Source organism: Drosophila tropicalis, unplaced genomic scaffold (genome assembly GCF_018151085.1).
Source record: "Drosophila tropicalis isolate 14030-0801.00 unplaced genomic scaffold, ASM1815108v1 contig_593, whole genome shotgun sequence".
Classification (NCBI taxonomy): Eukaryota; Metazoa; Arthropoda; class Insecta; order Diptera; family Drosophilidae; genus Drosophila; species Drosophila tropicalis.
In genome coordinates, this window is record NW_027173070.1 from 10,104,392 (window position 1) to 10,123,794 (window position 19,403).

The following is a 19,403-nucleotide window of genomic DNA, read 5'->3' on the forward strand; positions in this document are numbered from 1 at the left end:
AATTTTCGGTGCACAAGTCCTTCAAAATCCGTTTTGGCCTGCTGCTCTACTTTGACACCTGCGACCCTCTCTGTCTCTCACCCTTTGTCTAGTTTACTTTGTCCACGTTTATATTTATTAATCGTTACTTTTTTTCGTTTCATTTCTTTTTCTCTTTCTTTTAGCTCAAGCCCATTTACGGTTTTGTACATATTTAGTATTTAGTATTTATGTGTCACATGGGGCATCACTTTCTGAGCTTGGTCTGCTCCAGTTGAAACATACAAAAAAATAAAAAAAAGGGCTTTACAGCTACTTAAAACGGGGTTTCATGCCGTACCCCGTATCTAACCTTTCCTCCTGCGCCCTGTCTGGCCCTCCTTTTCTAGTTGCTGCTGCTGAGTGACCACCGTAAGCGTTTTCCGCTTCTTTTGAGCTACTTTTGTGCTAGCTACTTCTCTTACTATTTGTTTTTAATTTTCTCTCTCTCTCTCTTATTTCTTTTTTTTTTTTTTTTTTTTTGCACATCATTTAGTTGCCGCATCGTCATCGTTGTCTATGTTGCTTTGGGCTAATTTCTGTGTGGGCGTCTCTCTCTCGCTCTCTCCCTCTGCCTATCTCCCCCTTTTTGTTATAGTGCTTTGAGTGTCTTTCATTCAGCGGTCAACAGGTTCAAAATTAGCGTTTGAATTTCATTTTGTTAGCTTGCCTCATCAATTTTAATAAACTAAACTAAAGCGCAGAGGCTGCCATTTAAGGGACAGACATATAGAGTAGATACATTTACTTAATTTTATTCGGTAATGTGCTAGTTCTAACCAATATCCATCACACAGATTGTGAAAGAAATAGTCTACTTATGGCAAAAATGTGACGATTTCGAATTGGATACATTTTGGTCAATTTTAAAGCGTTCAACGGCCCAAATTTCCTAAAGAAATGGCTTAATTATTGTAATTTACGAAAAATTGTCAATAAAAGCATTTACTTTAATTCCGATTGTCTTTTATATTTTTGGTCACAAAGATGAACATTTTATTCTTGTTTGAAAACTTTTTAATAAATACAAAGTCCCAACTATTGAATATCATGTTGTTACGTGTTTAATGTTTATTTTAAAGAATATATATATATCCAATAAATGTGGTACTCTTCCAAAATGGACAATTCCGGAATACAATTGCCTTCATGGAGACCAGTGAGGTATGTCCCTTGAATCCGGGTTGAAGTTTCAATTGCGATCGGGCTGGCATTGCTGTAGAGGGTGATATCGAACGCAAGGACACGGCACTGGCCTCAACTACACTGTGAGTGTTAAGAATTAAACTATGAACTAGAAAATTTATTATTTCGACTCTAATCTCTTTCCTAGTATTGCCAGCCAAGATGCTCATGGTGCCTTTGGCATAATTGTGTCCTATGCGGTTAAGTTGAAACTATTTTTGAGTGCCTTGGGTGGTGAACTGTGCGCTAAATTGCCTTTCATTCTAATGCATCCGAAGGTAAGTTTTCTAAGCTTAAATAAACTAATTCTTGGTATAAACTTTCTATATAATTATAATTTTTTATTTTTCTCAGCCAAGCCGCAAGGCTCAATTGGAAGCTGAGGGCTCTGTTGAAGCCTAAAGGGCGAATCAAAATATATTTAAATATATATAAATGGATAAAATGTTTACCTCAACTAAACAAACAATTTCTTAGTGTGCCTAAGCAAACATAGCTGATTTGTTGCTGAAAATGTACTGAACTGCAGTCGTCCAAAAGTCCAAGAATAGTATGAAATTCAAACAACTATAAGATATAAAGTTTTAAGTAGGCCTAAAAATAACTTAATCTTTTTAGTTTTCCTACTAATTTATATGGGCTGAATAAATTTTCCCTATATTTAATGCAACTAACAAGTATAAGTACTGTATATGTATGTATGTGTATTTTGTAATTGTTATTTGTTTGTTGTTAATGTTAATTGTTGTCTTGACAATGTTTGCCTTGACTTGACTTGCCTAGCAAACCATACAATATCATTTAAATTTAAATTAGGCCCGAAATGCAAATGTGCTTTAACCTGACTAATAGAGAATGGAAAAAGTTTTATTGGCTTTCAGCAAGCAGTAGCAACAGCAGCAGCAACGGCACCAGGTGAAGGTCGCAAAAGGAACAAGTATAGAACGAGATAAATAGAGAGAGAGAGAGAAAAAGGTTGAGACAGGCTGAGAGAGATGAGCTAGCTCTCATCATCTTCATTATGATCTAACATAATACAAGCAAATCACGTACTGACTACGATATGGTCATAGATATGTTGTATAGTAGTTGGAGAATGGGCATAAGCTTTTGCCTTTTTACGCCCACTTGCACCTGCCGTTAGTTATCAGTGTAAAAAAAGTTTATCGCCCAGCCTCCTCCTCATTTTGACTCTTTTTCTCTTTCCACAAGGGGCCAACTAAATTTTTAACGAACTTGGTTTATGCATGAGCTACTTTAACCAGAAAAAAAAAGTAACCAAAAAAACACATTATGCATTGACAGTAACCAACAAAATGAGGACAACGATGGTGATGATGATGAAGGAGTTGTGTGTGGCCTAACCTTCACCCAAATAGTCCTTGCTATAACCTTGACAATTTGGCGAAAAAAAAACCTGTCAAAATATACATATACATTGGTATGTAGATGTTCATATGTGTGTGTTCTCTCTGGTCAAACGGCAATAAAAAAAATATTTAGGACCAACAACGAACTTAATTTGTATGAAATGAAAAAAAGGGTGAAGAGGTTTTGTGATGTTCGGGTCAGGCCAACAGCCGCTCGAGAGATCGTTCCCACTCTGCCAATCCCTCCCTCTCTCATGTGGTGGCCTGTGTGTTCAGTCACCTTTCAACTCAACGTTGCATAAATGCATGAGAAGAAAACCCATTCTAGACCTAAGCCCAACACAACGCCCAACCTCATTAAGTCAGTCATCACATAAAGTTCTTCCTTACACACTTTCGCACACCCGCACACACACACACACACACACCTGAGCACACACAGTTTGCATGATGCTGTTGTTAAACTAATTTGCTTTTGGTCGAGTGCCCTTCTTCGTCCTTCGTCCCTACTTGGTGTGACACCTCAGGCAGGCAAGCATTATAAAGTAGTAAGAAGATAGACAGACTGAAGCAGCAGGAGTAAAAGCAGCAGGAAAATTTCGCTACGCGTGACAAAGATTTTTAAGTGTTGTTGCATGAATTAAAGTTGTGACGGGTGCTCAGCCACCTCTCCCGTCTGTTCCTGCCACTTTTACTGCTGCTGCTGCTGCTTTTAGGCAACATCCTTCCGTCAGTTGTGTAAGCGAGTGAACATAAGTGCAAAATGCTAAATGATTTTTTTTTTATTACATATTTCAGTTTCAAATTATACTTAAAGTTAATTCTAGAAGCATGATATACAAATTTTTTCGTTTTCGTGTTTTCTACAAATCATTCTGTTCAGAAAACTAATTATTTTCAAGGGCCTGTTGGCTAAAAAGAGAAAAGAGAATATGGATTTTGGGGGCCCAATTGGAGAATTTTTAGTGCTAACTCTATAAAATCCACATTATAGAGAAAAATCTTACCAGATCTTTAAACAAAATAACATTCTAAATAGTAATTATGGCCCTTAATACATCGTCAACAAAAACTCGAAAAACTTTCGAAACCACCCTCGCCACGAATGATTAGGCAAAGCAAAATCAATCGATCGAACAGCAAAATGAAAATGCTACAAGGAAAATTCTTGTGAAATTATTATTTTCAATCTAAACAATAATATTGAAGGCTAAACTAAGCAAATATGTTGTTAAAGAAAGATAAATACAAAGGTCGAGGATGAAGAGAGGGAGCCAGCGAAAGGGAAAAGAGGAGAACATGTTTAAATTGTTTATTTTCAAATACGCTCAACATGGAATTTGTTGTTTAAGCAAAACAACAACCGATTTGCTATGAAAGCTCCTCCAATTGTAAGACATAAACGAAATACAGATGGACCAGAGACCATGGCAAACAGAGCAAAGGCCAGTCAGCCAGCCCAACAGAATAGATACAGATAAATTTTCTTCACTTAACTCTTTCCTTCAAAGTAAGGGAAAACTTTTTGCCTTATTGAAAATTCATTTGATGGCAAACAAGACACCCCCAAAAGAGAGTGAGAGAGAGAGAGATAGGATGAGACTTTTCCGATTGGGATGCACATTTGTAGACCCGAAAAGCAATTTCCTTCAGTAAAATCTCTTGCATTATCATCTTAACATTCCTTTAGGATTTAACCTTTCTCATGGGCCATTTGCCAGGACTCTCCCCCTAGAATGAAGAGGAAGACATAGAGATGAAGAAATTAGGTGGAAGGTATGAGAATGGAAATTGAGCGCGTGTTGTCCGTGTCCAACTTCAATTAGACGGCAAATTAAGCTAACAAGGGACAACAATGACTTGACCCAAAATCCCTAGCTAAAACACGCAAAAATATATGTGTATACGATATGTCTTAGTTTTCTTCCTTCATCCCCCCCACCCATTGCAAAACTAGGCTGAGGATTTACCTGCTAAGACAGGCGTAGATGCGTATGCGTGTGTGAGTGGCGTTCAGGTGTGTGTCCCTTAGGCTAATCATGCAAATTAAATTATGTTTTTCCCATGCATATTAAACTATGTAGCAAAAGAACAACCACAACAACAGCTCCAAGTTCTGAAGACCGTGGGCGATAGCTGCTTCTCTTCAAGGTCACTTGTAATCTCAAGGATTTTCTATGAAGGATTTCTTTGTTTTCTTTAATAATTTTCTTTTTTTTCCTAGCATTTTGCTTCTAAAGCATTTCATTGTTGTCTACACTTGAGTTTAATATTCTGGTCATTAATTTTCTTATCGTTTCATTCCGTCTGTCTAACTGTCTGTCTATCTGACCAAATGACGTGCCTAGGCACATTTTTTCACGCTCTCCTATATATTCGACAATAGAAATAAGTGAGCAAAAATCTGAAAATAGATGGGGGAATTGGCCGTGCGACCCACAATACACACAACAACGGGATGGGGATTGCTCTCTCTCTATGTGGTCAGCTATAAAAATAGCCTCGAAACAACAGCAACAACAAAACTATCCTGGGGCAGCTAAATGTGAACAGAAAATGGGTCAAACCGAAGCATTGGGATGCAGTAGAAGCAGCTGTTACTTTTTGTTTATAACCTTACTGTTTTTTTTACCACGCCCACAATATTATGTATCACGACAACGGTGTCGACCCGCGACCCATCCATAATAATAAACAAGCAACATGGAGTAGAAATTTATCACCTCCGTTGCATAAATTGATAAGCAATTTTCAGCAGCTGCTGCCAAGGGGCAAGGAACGGAAGGAACGAAGTGACTTCAATGCAATTGCCGCCGCACGGGAAATGGCGAAAAATACGCCATAAATTTCCAGCTAATAAAGCAAAGTGCAGAAAGCCCGAGTAGCCGAGTAGTCAAGGTCCATGAAATATTCATGAAAAACAACAGAAATGAAGAAGAAGCAAGAAAAGCTGACGGCTCTACCTTGGTCCAGTAGGTTGCACCACCACCGACACCACCTGACGGTGGCGAACAACGAAGACGGAAATTTAATTTATTTACAGCCGACCAATCGACAAAATATCATCTGAGACGGGGAGCAGAGTGAGATAGGGTAACCGGCAACACTTCATTGAGCTCATTTCGCAGAGATCTATCTAAATTTTATTGGCAAGGTTTGTGACCAATTTGTACGTGTTGTAATCACATCAATCGTCAGCTCAACTCAGGGTCATAATCAGAAGTGACTTATCAATAATAAGTACCTACACAAACACATACACACACACACATACCAAAGAAAAACCACATATAGTCATAAGATGTCAGTAGTCTATGACTGATAACGATGAGGGGGGCAACAATTGCCTTGCCTAGCATCACGCATACGCAGTGAATGACCTAGGCCAATTTAAGGGGTGTGCTTTAGGGAGGATTTAAGGCAATGAATAGGGTAGAGTGAGTATTAGTTCTTGGAATTGGCTCGAAGCGAGAACTAAGCCACATCGAAACTGTTTCAAGCAAATAGATGATGACGAAGACAAAAAAAAAAAACAAAAAGAGCAAAAATCTCCATCAAAGTGGTTTGGACGTTGTGACATTCTACACTGAGAGAAATAAAACGAATAAATCAGAGAACAAAGAAAACAAAAAACGAAACACATGATGAACAAAGAAAACGAGAAAGTGTTAACGCAAAAAGGCAATAAAGTCAGAAAAAAACCATGTGAAATAAGACACAAATTGCCTAAGGAGAATAGAAACACAGTAGAAATGTAGATAAAAGAAACCAATAATAGCAACAAAGAAGCAAAGTAAGAAGATAGAAAGAGACATAAAAAAAATAGGAATATGTGTGTATAAGAAAAACAAGAAAAGCAGGCAAATGTTATGGAAACGAAATGAAATGAGAGACTACAAGAAAGATAAAGCTAACAAAAAATGTGTAAGAGAATTAGTTAAATAACTTTTAGTGATGTATAATAATTTCAAACATTTTTTAACTTTAAGAGTTTTGATGAAGACCAAATTTTAAGTAAGTGAATAGAAACTTATTTATTTATCAGTATAAAGTACCAAAAATATCGACTAGACTCAATATATTGTCATTATCGATTCATTTTGGATAAAAATAAAAAAATATATATATATATTTGTTGTAAATAAAACTTGTTTAACTATTAACTATTCTATTAATTTTTAATAGTAATGCATAAAAATAATCCCAACATTCGTTGAAATTATTGAAAGAAATTTTCATTAAGTAGTCAATTTCCAATGACTACTACTTTCTATATTCTTTATCTCTCTATTATCCTTTTTACAATAACTTAATTCTATTCATAATAAATCAATTTAAATTGTTCAGTTATGGATGAAAATGTATTTTTGCCAGTTTTTTGTTCTTTGCCGTAGGGAGAAGGGAACGAAAGAATTTCCTTTTAATATTTGTATTGCATTCCTGCCCCAAAATTCTTTTTTCTTTTTTTTTTCTCAACGTGTAGCTTAGTATTTTGCCTCAAGCGCAATCAGTTTCAAATTTTGCGTAGTTTACTCTTTACATTTCAAGCTGAAAATTGAACAAGCACCAAGCTAAGAAGATGGAAGCCATCGTAGGAATCAAAGAGGAGCAGGACTTAGTGGATGGGCGGAAAAGAAAAGAGAAAATGCAGAAACTATGCAACAATAATCGATGGGTAAAGAAAGAAACTTCCTCTTTGGCAGTAGAAATAGGTAGAAGTAGTAGGTGGCCAAGTGGGTGGAATTGGAAGATGCCTTCCTATAGCTATGGAGGAGCTCTTGCAAATCGAATTTATTGAGCCGGGGGAATGAAATTGATGTGGGTTCTCATCTCGGCGGAGGTGTAGCATTAGTAGCATCGCAGTTGCAGCTGCTCCGGCTATTGCAGATGCTCCTTCTCCAGCTCCTTCTGCCGGTTCAATTCCCCGATATCCTTCGACATTCGAGAGACATCCGCATTGATGTTTTTTAAACTTTCGCTAAATTGAATTTTTTATTACGTAAATATTGAAGTAGCTCGCTTCTCCTTTGCTACGTTCCTGCCTGATTTCCGACTCCCTCTCCTCCTCCATCTCTTTTTCTGTCCTCCTGACAGGCACATTTGCCTTTAGCCCTTTGCTCTTTACTCTCTCTTTCCCTCTATCTCTCGCAGATTTTCGCGCACGAACGCCAAAAAGCATGCTATAATATTTAAAGCTCACGCAAGCAAACGAAAATTTGTTCTTGTCTTTTCGCTGTGTAAGAATTTATGTGGCACGCGTTTTATTGGTTTTTCACACCGACACACAGGACAAAAGAAGAAAAGGATTTCGCAATGAGCAAACATTATGAATTATATAGAAAGGATTCTCTCTAGGTCGGTGGTTAAAACGGAGTTAAGTTGAGAAAAAAGAGAGAGAGAGAGAGGGAGACGAAAGTAAAATATTTAACTCCATTTTCTTCTCTCGTTTCTTCAACCAATTCAATTAGAACCATAAAACTGATTTCTCTTATCTTTCTGCACTACTCTCAATTTCGATTTATCGTATGGTTGGGGAAGGGGCAGCGATTTCTTTATGGCTCATCTCACTCGCATCTTATCATACTTATTCCCATTTTTCTTCAAGATGATGCTGCTGATGATGATGAGGTCAGCAGCATCAATCGGGAACACACACACACACACAGACACACACACAGCAAAGCAATTGAGCCAATATTCTAATTATTTTTCCTCTTTTCTTTTACAACGATTGAAAGCGATAAAACGCGTCTCAACAACTTGGATGAGTAGAAGAAGATGAACAACAAAAGCAAACGAGTGAAAATTAGTTGTCGACAAGAGGTTTTTTTTTTTTGATTTTAAGCTCTTAAAACTGAGAGACCAGCAGAGTTTTTCCTTTTTTGCTTTATGATTTACAACATTGTTGCTTGAATTTCCCATTGAATGCAATGCAATTCAAGTGCAGTTCCCTTTAGGGAAAATAATGAATTTTCACGCTTCCTCTTCATCTTGTTGTTGTTCCTTTTTTTTTGGGCACTTTTAGTAGTTTTTTTGTTTTTGTCATTTGCGCACGAACGAGAATAGTTGGATCTAGGGAATCTAGGGGGGGGTCTGGCGTCTGGTCCGTCGTGTTAGGCCCCAAGCGTCATGAACTTCCTCTTTATCCTCAATTCCCTTAGCCGCTGCTGCTGCAGTCTGATGACATTGTCATTGTCCAGTTGCCAGTTTCCTGCTGACTTTGCTCTGGCTGCTGCTGGCGGCTAAATTGCAATTTAATTAAGCTGCTTCCTCCGTCGCCGACTTGCCAGCGTTTCCCCCAATTTCTAGGTTTCAATATCAGATGATTTGGCCACTCCCCCTTCCTGCTTCCCCCCCTTTTGGAAATCGAGCAGCTAGTAATTAAAAATTTTGCTCTGACTTTACTCACACAGAGATGAAACTTTGTAGGCAGCCAACAGGGCGGATGAAGATTCACTTTGATGTTTTTTTTTCTTTTTGTCGATTGCTTACCTGTAAAGACACGAGAGAGAAAATTAATTGATGGAAATTAGTTTTTTTTTAAGCATTTTGTTTATATAAGCTTTGGGAAAAATTTTTGCAGAAATTTTTGCTTGATTAGGCAAAAAATAAACTTCTTGCCAAAGCCAGAAACACACGCACACACACAAACACGAGTACACCAACTAATACCGATCGATCGTCCCTAAAGGGCACCACTTAAACCACTTAAAAACTTTAAATTATCTTATCTAACCACAATTTTGAAACCATTTATACATATGCAAGGGAATAAAATTGCCAAAAATATATAAAGTAAGTGTGTGGGAGATTGTGTGTTTATATGGGGTGTGTCTGTGTGTGTGTGTGTGGTAACTATGCGGCCATTGTGGCCTGATACGAATTGAATGAATGAATAAAGTGAGTGGCAAAAACAAAGTTTTGCGTTCAAATAGCGAGAAAAACTACGCAAAAATGGTTAGAATTTAGAGGTGGCAAAGAGGGAAAGGAAAACGAAAGGCGGAAAAGTGTTTTGCGAAATTTCGGGGCGTGGTCAAAAGCGTTTAACTGTCTTACTTAATTACAGTAAAAACCACAATCTCACACACACAACGCTCAGTTTTTTTAGTGTAAAAGTCAAAACAAAAGAAATTGGGAAAAAACAAATACAACAACAAGGATACCCTCCATGGGAAAAGTTTCCATGAAAAAGTCAAAGATAAAGTGTTGCTACCACCTTGCCCTGTTTTGGTTGTTGTTTGTCACATTTGGTGAGATTGAAGCAAGTTCATCAGAGGATAGATGGAGGGTGGAGTTGACGGAGTCAGTAGCAATCAGTTTTAAAATACTTTCTCCTTAAAGACTCTGTCAAAAGCAGAAGCCCTCCCTCCTACCGAAAATCAGGTGAGATGGAATGAAGAGGATGAAGTGGGGCATCTGTAAGTGGAGCAGCAGCGCACACAGTTCCGCTACTTTACCTGATTTGCCCCAACGTTGTGCCCCATCTCTGGCAAGTGTTTTCCCTCTCTCTCTCTATCTTTGTCTTTCTCTTTTTCTTCCTCTCATTGTTGTGCTGTTGGTCTGACGTGCAAAATTACTTTCCTGGGCCTAGTCCATGTCCGTGTCCTGTTCCCATTTTATGTCCTGGCCTGGCCTCTTTATTAATTTCCCTTTCCATCTTCGTTCTTTGTTTTACTTTTTTTTTTTGCCTTTTCTAGTTTGTGGCTTTAGTTTAGTTTTATTGATTTTCAATTTTCTACTTATTGCTGCAATTTGCTATTTGGTTTGATTTACGAGCCAACAAATAGACTGACTATCCGCGGGGGCAATTAAAATTCCCTTTTTTTTTCACATCAATCAAAACTTTATTTATTTTTTTGCTTCCTCCTCAATTAGAAAGTTAAAATTTAATTAAAATTAATTTCAAATTCGTTAGAAACTTTTAGCAAGCGAGAAATGAGACTGAGAGAGAGAGAAAGAGACCTGGCGAACTTTTTTTTTTTTTTTTGCTCAAAATGCAATCAACTTGAGAGTGGCCCTGGGACTAGCTTTTGCTCTTGGCTGCTCTTTCACCTCTGAGACCGAATCAACTGAATGACTAACTGTCTGCCATCCTCTGGCCGTCTGTTTTGCTCTGTAATGTATGCTGCACATTTTTACAAGTTAATTTCAGCATAAACACGAAACATTTTAAGCAATTAGAGCAAACTTGAAATGCGAAATGATTCACAGTAGAAAACGGCTATTTTTACTTATTATATTTCAGTTTCAATATTACTTAAAGATTTTTCTCTACTCTCGTCTTAAGCAAGTTTTCTTTCATTTATGGTTTTTCAAAATTTCTTCTTTGCGACCTCTAATTGTAAGCCAAATTACAACGGAAATGGGAAACTGCAGCAACCCGAAAATGTAGGTAAAAGGCAACATCGAAAAATTTGCCCCTAATGAGTTCTCAAAGAAAGAGCAACGAAATACGTGGCAAGTCAAGTCTTTAATTGAAAATTTTTTTTCTTTCATCTCTTTGACTTTTTTTGTTTCGTCTCCGTTTTATTTTTTTTTTGCTTTTGTGCAATTTGTCAACGTAATTCGAACGGTTTTGCCTTTTTTCTAACTTTTTTTTTTTTTGGGGAGCCTTTTAAACTAATTGAGTTTATGTTTTATTAATTGGCATCAGGGACGAACGAACCAACGAACGAGGAAAGCTTGGCCTTCCTTCCGGTTACGTTTCGTAAATAAACGATTAGTGTGTGCAGGGGGAGCCTTGCCCTGCACGCATAACGTATCCCACCAGCTTCTAGTCCCGAAAATTGTTATGTCAAGGCATCAAAAATGTAAGACCAAAGCACACACACACATACACAGAAACACACATCCAGAATGTTCAAGAGTGAGAGAGGAGCAGATTGAAGGATGTAGTCAACATAATCCAGAACATATGTATGTATCCGTAACTGTCTGGCATTTTGTAGCCCCATAGATTTTGTGCTCCATTTTCTACTTTGGCTCGTCACCCAGGAACATACAATTCAATTAGCAAAAACTAATCCCAGTTCTCTACTCCTGATCGGGAAAGGAAGCTTCATCTATCATCATCTCCTACTTCTGCACACAACTTCTCCATCCAGTTGATACCCTTAACTGGCCCGTACACTTAACCAAATTGCATTCATTGGCCGGCTTGGCCTAGCCAGCCTCTCGGTGCTCAAACTAAAATTGACCAAAAACAAATTTCGAGCAAAAAAGTTTTGTCCATCTACTCTACCCACACCCACAAAATGAAAGTTTTTCCTTGAGCTTGTTTAGCCTCATTGGCTTTATGCATATTATATCTATTCTCTCTTCCTTTACTTTTTACTTTACTCTGTTTCTGTTTTTTTATTTTTCGTATTTTCTGTCTAGCCTAGTAGTTCGATTTTCCCTACAACGTTTTCTACAAATTGAATATCATTTGCAGCAGCTGCTGCCTCCCTAAAAAAAAAAAAAAAAAAAAACCAAGCATTGACCTGAACGAAATACTTTAATTACTTTCAGTTTAGTTAACAAAGTGTTGGTTCACTCCCTCGCAGCTGCCTGGAATCTGACAGAGAGAACACCGCCCAGCAAATTGAAAAGTTCCAGCTCCAAAATAGGACCGATAAAGGTGTGGTACATTGGCAGAGGGGGAGAGGGAATGTTTTTCTGGGTTTTTTTGGGTGGGTAGTTCCACCTACCATTTTTGGACGACTGCTGCTTGTTGTCGAAAATATTAACAACTTGACTGCCTGCAAATATTTACACCAAAGGGTTAACCAGAAAATAGAGGATACAAAGTGAAATGTTTTATACCCTTCGGAATGAATTAGTACCTAAAGGACCTTATCATATTATCTTAACATCAGGACGACTCTCAAAGCGTGAAAAACTTAACTTTTAAATGGAAAGCAGGCACAAAAGATAAGGTTTTAAAAGATATTAACTAGATTTAACAGTTAACTTTAATTTTAGTCTTTTATAAAGCATTTAAAGGACTATAACTGCGGAAAAGCTAATTTTATTTTAAATCTCATAATATTATTAAATTATTTAACTAAGTCATTGATCTTAGATGAAACATAATCAGCATTCAAAAGAAAGTTTACTTGCATCTATTTCAGTGCTTAGAATCACAAGTGTCTCCAGCAATTCCATTGAAATGTGGTGAAGATTTGATTGCAAAATAAAATGTTTAGACAGATAAACCAAATTCAAGTTAATTTTTGCAGTTGTTAGTGAAATTGAGACTAACTGGAAAACATTTGCGGCTTTCCTAATGTAAAGTTGTTTCAGAATCTGTCGAAGAGGCTAGATATCATGGTTGGGGGAAGCATTTTTACCCTGTTGAAAAGTCAATGATTTAGTGCTTGTTAGATTACTTGCTTCAATCAATGTGTATATCGAGAAAAAGAAGAGAACAATAAATATTGCAAAATAACGAGTCAGACCTTGCTCAGCCCTAACATCTACATGTTTTCCAATAGCCTTTTAACCTACTGGACGGTAATGGAGTCAATTGGGAATCACATCCTTATTTAGCAGGCAACAATAAACCAATATGCCAATAATTGTCACCCAAAAAGGGAAAAGTTGAAATCAACTTTGCCACAATACATCTCTTATTTAATATTTGTTAAAAACTTTTCACAAATTCCACACAAATAGAACTTATTCATAAATATTTAATAATAATAAATAAATGGAAATTGCATAACTTAACATAAAGCTGCCGTAGTAACAAAAGGTTTGTGTGCCTTTTGTTAGAGTATTAAATAGGTAGAAACGTATTCAATTTTATTTCTGGTTGGTTGCTGGCCTCTCGTGTTTTTCCTCGACACTTGACAAGAGAGGACGACAAAAAAAAAAAGGTGGAAGTCTTTGTACGTGGGAGGAGAAAGCACCAAGAGGGGGACAAATATGAGACATTAGTCTATATGTCTATGTCAGTGCTTAGTTGCGGGGGGTATTAGGTGGATGCCACTTGGCCTAGGGCAAATTGCACGCAAAAAGGTGAAAGGTCCTTGTCCACATATACCACAGACATACACACCCCCACTCTCTCACAGAGAGCAGACAATTTTCAAATGCCTTTTTACAGTAAAATGCACACAACGAAGTTTGTCACGCAGAATAAGCTGAACCATCTACGTAGCCCAACCCATTCCCATCCTCATCCCATTCCCCGTGCGTGTGTCATGCGACTGGTTTTAGCAAATGCATTTCAGGATTTTGCTTTTAATTTCTTATGTATTTTTTTTTTGTTTTGTTTTGTTGCCCTCCATATCTAGCTACTACTATCTCTATCCATTTTTTCGAGTATCTATATAGGCTTTTTTTTTGTGTTTTACCTAAAAGCTTTTGTCCAGGTGAACAACAAATCCCATCCGCTTGCGTATTTTTCTTTCTGCATGTGTGTGTGTGAGTGTGTGTGTTGGGCGACCTACATCTAGATAAATACAATACATTTTATATATATGTATATGTATGTATGTATATTTAGATAGCTTATACACATGGTTAGTTACAGCAGCAGACACAACTTTCATGCATTGATAGAAAATCGGGTCGGAAGTCAGGTCACGTTAGGTTGGGTCAGGAATCAAGGCTCTAAGAATTTATTCAATAAACAAGAACAATTGAAGCTTAAGTCTTGTGAACAATTAGCACGAAAATATGTAAAAACAAAAAAGCTTAAATTGCGTATACGCCACGTATGTCAGCATGCAATGGCAACTCAATTAAAGCATCTCCATGTCTGGTTCTCAGCTCAGCTTATAAGTACAAAAGGCAAACGTTGTGTTTTGTCAACAAAAACAACATCGTCATCATCAAGATGATGATGATGATGATGATGATCATTATTCTCATCATATGCTAATTTCCGTGTTTGATGTATATGCCACTTTACTCCAAGTTGAATGAATGGGTGACTGAATGAATGGTTAAAGTCTCTCCTCTCTCTCTCGCTCCATGTCTCTGGTTTTAATATGCCAAGGCGATAACATTTGACGGTAGCTAATGTGGCGGCCCATTATCGTCAAGTACATATATGTATATGAATATCTACTTGTGTGCTGGAGAATGTGTAGGAGTATGTCGGTATAGATGGAACATTGGTGGCCCACTTTCAAAGCTTGCGGCTTAGCCTATAGCCATGACAACCATATTCCGCTTGGATAACATCAATGTTAAGACCTTTCTTCTCACCCCCCTTCTGTCTAGTTAGTATGTTGTTATAGAGATGGCCATGTAATACGATCAATATGGGCGATATTCTTTTTTACATAATTAATGCTATCTAACGTTCGTCTAATTAGTTAACGATTAAGTCGAAAACAGGCCAAGGCCATTTACATTATATTTTAGCTTAGAAATAGCTGAAAAATAATATATACATATAGAAATTGTAATCAATATAGATTAAATGTAAATGTGGTGTTATGAGACGGGTTTCATTCTCCGAACTACGCAGTAGAAAGCTATAATATGAGCATATATAAGCATATTGATAGTGTTTATCGATTAAAGTAGAGCAATAATAGATTTATACGTATGTTTATAGAAAAATCTGAGATCGTTGTGTAAAATAAAACTAAATTTTGACTACTTTTTAAAAGAATTTCTTCAACTACTTCTAATCTTTAACAAATGAACTAAAAGATTGATCTGATTGTACCATTAAAAAGATGGAAACTAGCGGGGACAAACAAGTTTGAAAAGTGTCAAAACTATTGACAAACGTTAGATAAACCTTATTTAAATTGATGTGGTTGTCACAAATCAATAGAGTTTGTCATATAAGCGTTTAATATTGCAATAAATTTTTCCACCACCACACCAAGTGGTTACAACTATAAAGTTCTATGATCTCACCCTCATTTTGATCTGATCGTGTGTCAGTTGTTTGAGGGCTGTCATCTCTAACATTAGTATTCAATGTGTTGCCTGTCCACCTTAACATACGCTTTTCAACTCTTACACACACACACGTTCATACTCGTGTGGAATTCATTCTTACATACATACAAATGTCAATACATATTTTCCTCAAACGTATTCTTTTTTAGCGCTGAGTTGGCATTACACCTGTCGAATGTCATGGCGATATCACTTGTAACCTTCTCCCTCACTCCCTTTTCTCTCGCACTTTGTCTGAGTCTTTTTCCTTCTCCATACTTGTACTTTTTTCATTAATCATATTCAAAGTGAGCAACGCTTCTCATAGTATCTGACACCCCTCCCACCGCTCTTTCTGCTCCCTCCGTGGAATGAAAACGTGACCATTTGGCCAACGTGCCCTAACCAAAGTCAGCTTAGCCAAAGCCAAAAGCTTGGTTAACGAAATACAGAAAAAGCAAAAAAAAAAACCCAAAGGGGGGAGGAGTGTAACATTCTTAACGGTTATTGCGTTTTAAGTCCGTGGGGCAGAGGGAGAAAAAGGGAGAGAGAGAGAGAGAGAGAGAAGGCAGTCGTGGAGGAGTGAGGGAGAACCTTTTGGCTATAAATTCATTGAAAAATTCCTGTCTCCCGGTCATAATTTAAGGTTAGAGACAAAGTCTCTTTTTCCCTTTCCTTCCGGGAAAACTTTTCATTTACTTAGTGCTACTCTATAGCTAAAAGTTTTCTGCCCAAAAAACTATTTGCCTAGCATTTATCACACAGTTTTTGGGGGTATATGTACACTTTGATTTCCATAAAGAGAGCTACAGCTAAAAATCTTAGGCGCCATTTGGAATTTCTAGTCTTTTAGTCTTTTCCCCCATCGAATTTCCCTCATTTCCATTTGTATAAATTTGCCAAAGAGCAACACACAAACAAGTAGAGCAAATGATGCTACATAAGACAGAGAATTTTATTGTTTGCTTTTAGCGTCACTTCAAAATTAATAACAAGCTGAGAGTAAAATGTGTGTGTGTGTATGTGTGTGTGAGGGGAAAGGGCGAAGGGACCATTCATAACTAGTCAACAATTGGGTGTTCCAAAACAATTTGCATATATCGATCCATTAGCGTGTTGAAATTAATGTTTCTTTTCCCCTCTATCTCTCTTTTCACCACCTCCTACACAAATTGGTCAGGGGGAGGCAATTATTTCACATTTCAAATATGTTTCAACCAGAATCGAAAGCAAAAAAAACCCAACGATAAGAGGAAATTGATTTGCCAGACACGCGACACACAAGAGAAGGAGTCGTCGATGAAAGGGGAAGTCAGGTAAGGATTTTCTGCAGCTTATTAGATTCGCTAGGTGCTTGTGGGCCCCTTTCTCTCTCTCTGTGTGTGTGTGTGTATGTGTGTCGTATATATATGAGATTAAGATTCAAGATTGAGGCAAAATCACAATAACAACAATTTCAATAGAAAACCTAGAATTATTTATTTTTTTTTTTGTTATTACCGAAATTGCACAGGAAGTAGGGACAACCTTATCCAGGGAAAACCCATTGTGAAGCACTCAAAATGGAAATGACAGGGCGAAATAGGCACAATAAGCCATAGAGATGGCAATGTCGTATTAAGGTGAAATGGCAAGAAAGTTCAATAACCTCAGCATTAATTCACCTGAACATCATTAAGGATGTCCATATATGAACGTTATTAAAGTGAAAATATTAGAGAAAGGCATAAAACCCATAAGATTTGTAAAAGTTTTATATTTAGAGTATTTCTGGGACTGGTTAGAACAAGAGATACATCAATCGAAAGAGCTTTATAAGTATTTTTGTATGCCCTGCCTAATATCTCGATTGAATAGGCTTTTTGAGCGGGTTGTCCCTAAAAACGGAAACACTCCAAGTAAAGGCTCTATTATAGTATATTTAGAAAAGAAAAACCATATAGGAATTGAATTTCTTTAATGAAACATTTACCTTACGTTGCCTTTCCCCAGGAATTTTGTAACTAACAAAACATTTTTCAACTATAAGTCTTTTCCCTTGTGGAAAATTATGAAAGCAGAGAGTCGCATCGATATGTATTAAAGATAGATATCTAACAATTACTACTGTTCACTGGCTTGTGCATTGTTTTGGTAAATATGAGCTCATCTCTAAGGAAACTCCCAAAGGAACAGTCGCTGCTTTGTGATGACAAAGAACCTAATCAAAAGCTTTTCAACTGCAGGCAGAATAGAAGGGAAACACCAGCAGCATACATATCAATGAACTGGAATCATAACTGCAAGTTGGAAAACCAAATATGCCACCACCCTCCTATCACCCAACCACACACCTGAAGTGAGGCTTGGTCTTGTCTAGTCCGGTGCTTCAGTAAAAACTAGAAAATTGCATAATTGAAGGATCTACTTTCTGCTCTAAGGGAACGGCTCGTCGAAACTTCTGGCATAGCAGCAGCTCATTCTCCATTCTCACTCTGTGGCTCTGTGGTTTCTGCGCTGCGGTTGCCTTGTTTGTTTCAGCCTGCCGGCCGTTTGATGAAAATTCTCTTCCAAAAAAAAAAAAAAAAAAAAAAGAGAAAAAGGAAAAAAAGGGGGGAAAAAATGGAAGAATTTGTTGCAACTTCCGCCAAATGCGCTGCCCACATTCTGGCATTGTTTGTGAAATATTGGTCAGTTGGTTGTTGTTTTTTCCATTTTGTTTCGTTACCGAAGTTGCATTTTGCATTAAATTTACGTAATGTTTTGGAAACATTTTTCCAACAGAGCAATTTCCCCAAGCTGAGGGACATAAATCAGTAGCAGGCGAGAAAAACGCGACAAGATATATGCAGACAGAATGAGATGGAAAGAAGGAAAGAGAGGGAGACACCAAGAGAGGCTTGAGCTATGCTTCATCATCATTTTGCTCTTCAAATTCGAAGCAGGCGGCGGGGTGAAACGTGAGAGAAGCAAAGTAGTCTAAAGTGTTCAGTTCACACATTTGTCTTTATTTTTTTTTGCTTTTCTTTCTGGCCTGTGCTCAAGGTCATTTACAGTGGAAAAAAAGGTGGCAAAAGCAGTGTGTGAGAATTTTCTTTCTTTCTGTCTTTCTCTTCCTTACTCACTCGCTAATGAAGCAAACTTTAACCGTACATTCAACTTGAGTTGGAAAAAGGGGGGGAAAACCAAGCAATGTAGGAGTTCGGGAGGGGGGCAGGCTGGTTGAGGTGGAGCCATAGACAATGGCACATAAATTATTAGAACAAGAAGGCAAAAGCGTTGCTAAAAGACTTTTTATTTGACTTTGGTCCATTGTTGTTGTTGCTATTTGCTGCCGATTTCTGCCTTTTGTGTCCATTGTTGTTGAGGGGACTTTGTCTTGTACTACATCTTCTTATTCTTCTTCTTCTTTGGTTTTTCCTCTTCATTTCTTTATCATATTTTTCACATTTTCATATAACTTCTGGTATTACTTTTTTTGTTCGTTCCTTTGCTTTTTCCTATTATTATTATTGTTGTTGTTTGTCTTTATTTTAGCTCTTCTTTAATGGTTAATAATAAAAAGCGAAAAGAAGGAACGGGAGAAGAGAATTTTTCTTATGTATGCGATGAATAAATATTAATTGGAGACATGTGGAGACTTAATATGGTTATAAAACTGTTGTATTATTATTCATAAGCCCTACAAAGAAGCCATAAATTTTATTTTGAAAGCCCAGAGTATAGAGTTTATAGGCTTTATGTAGGACTGTAAGAATTAAATAAATCATTTCCCAGTTTCGCTGATATTAATTTTTTGTGTGTGGAAAATTTGTTTTGTTCAATTTACATTTTGAACTTAATGAAAGTTGCATTTTTATACTTGCCTTGTGCTTTAGTTAGTTGGTTTAGTAATTTTAAAGCTTTTCAAAGAAATTGCTTGGGCAAGGACAAAATTTAGTTGGTCGAGATTGGGAATAACTG

General features: G+C 37.2%; 1 protein-coding gene and 1 long non-coding RNA gene across 9 annotated transcripts in view; one reads left to right on the plus strand and one right to left on the minus strand.

Annotated features, from left to right (window-relative positions):
* hppy (MAP4K3-like protein hppy) overlaps window positions 1-19,403 on the minus strand; it is a 60,710-nt gene that overhangs the window by 28,983 nt on the left and 12,324 nt on the right. The window lies entirely within an intron of this gene.
* LOC137577985 (uncharacterized) lies at window positions 1,164-1,697 on the plus strand. Its single transcript, XR_011032522.1, has 3 exons — window positions 1,164-1,286; window positions 1,352-1,481; window positions 1,558-1,697. It is a non-coding gene; the product is annotated as an uncharacterized lncRNA (long non-coding RNA).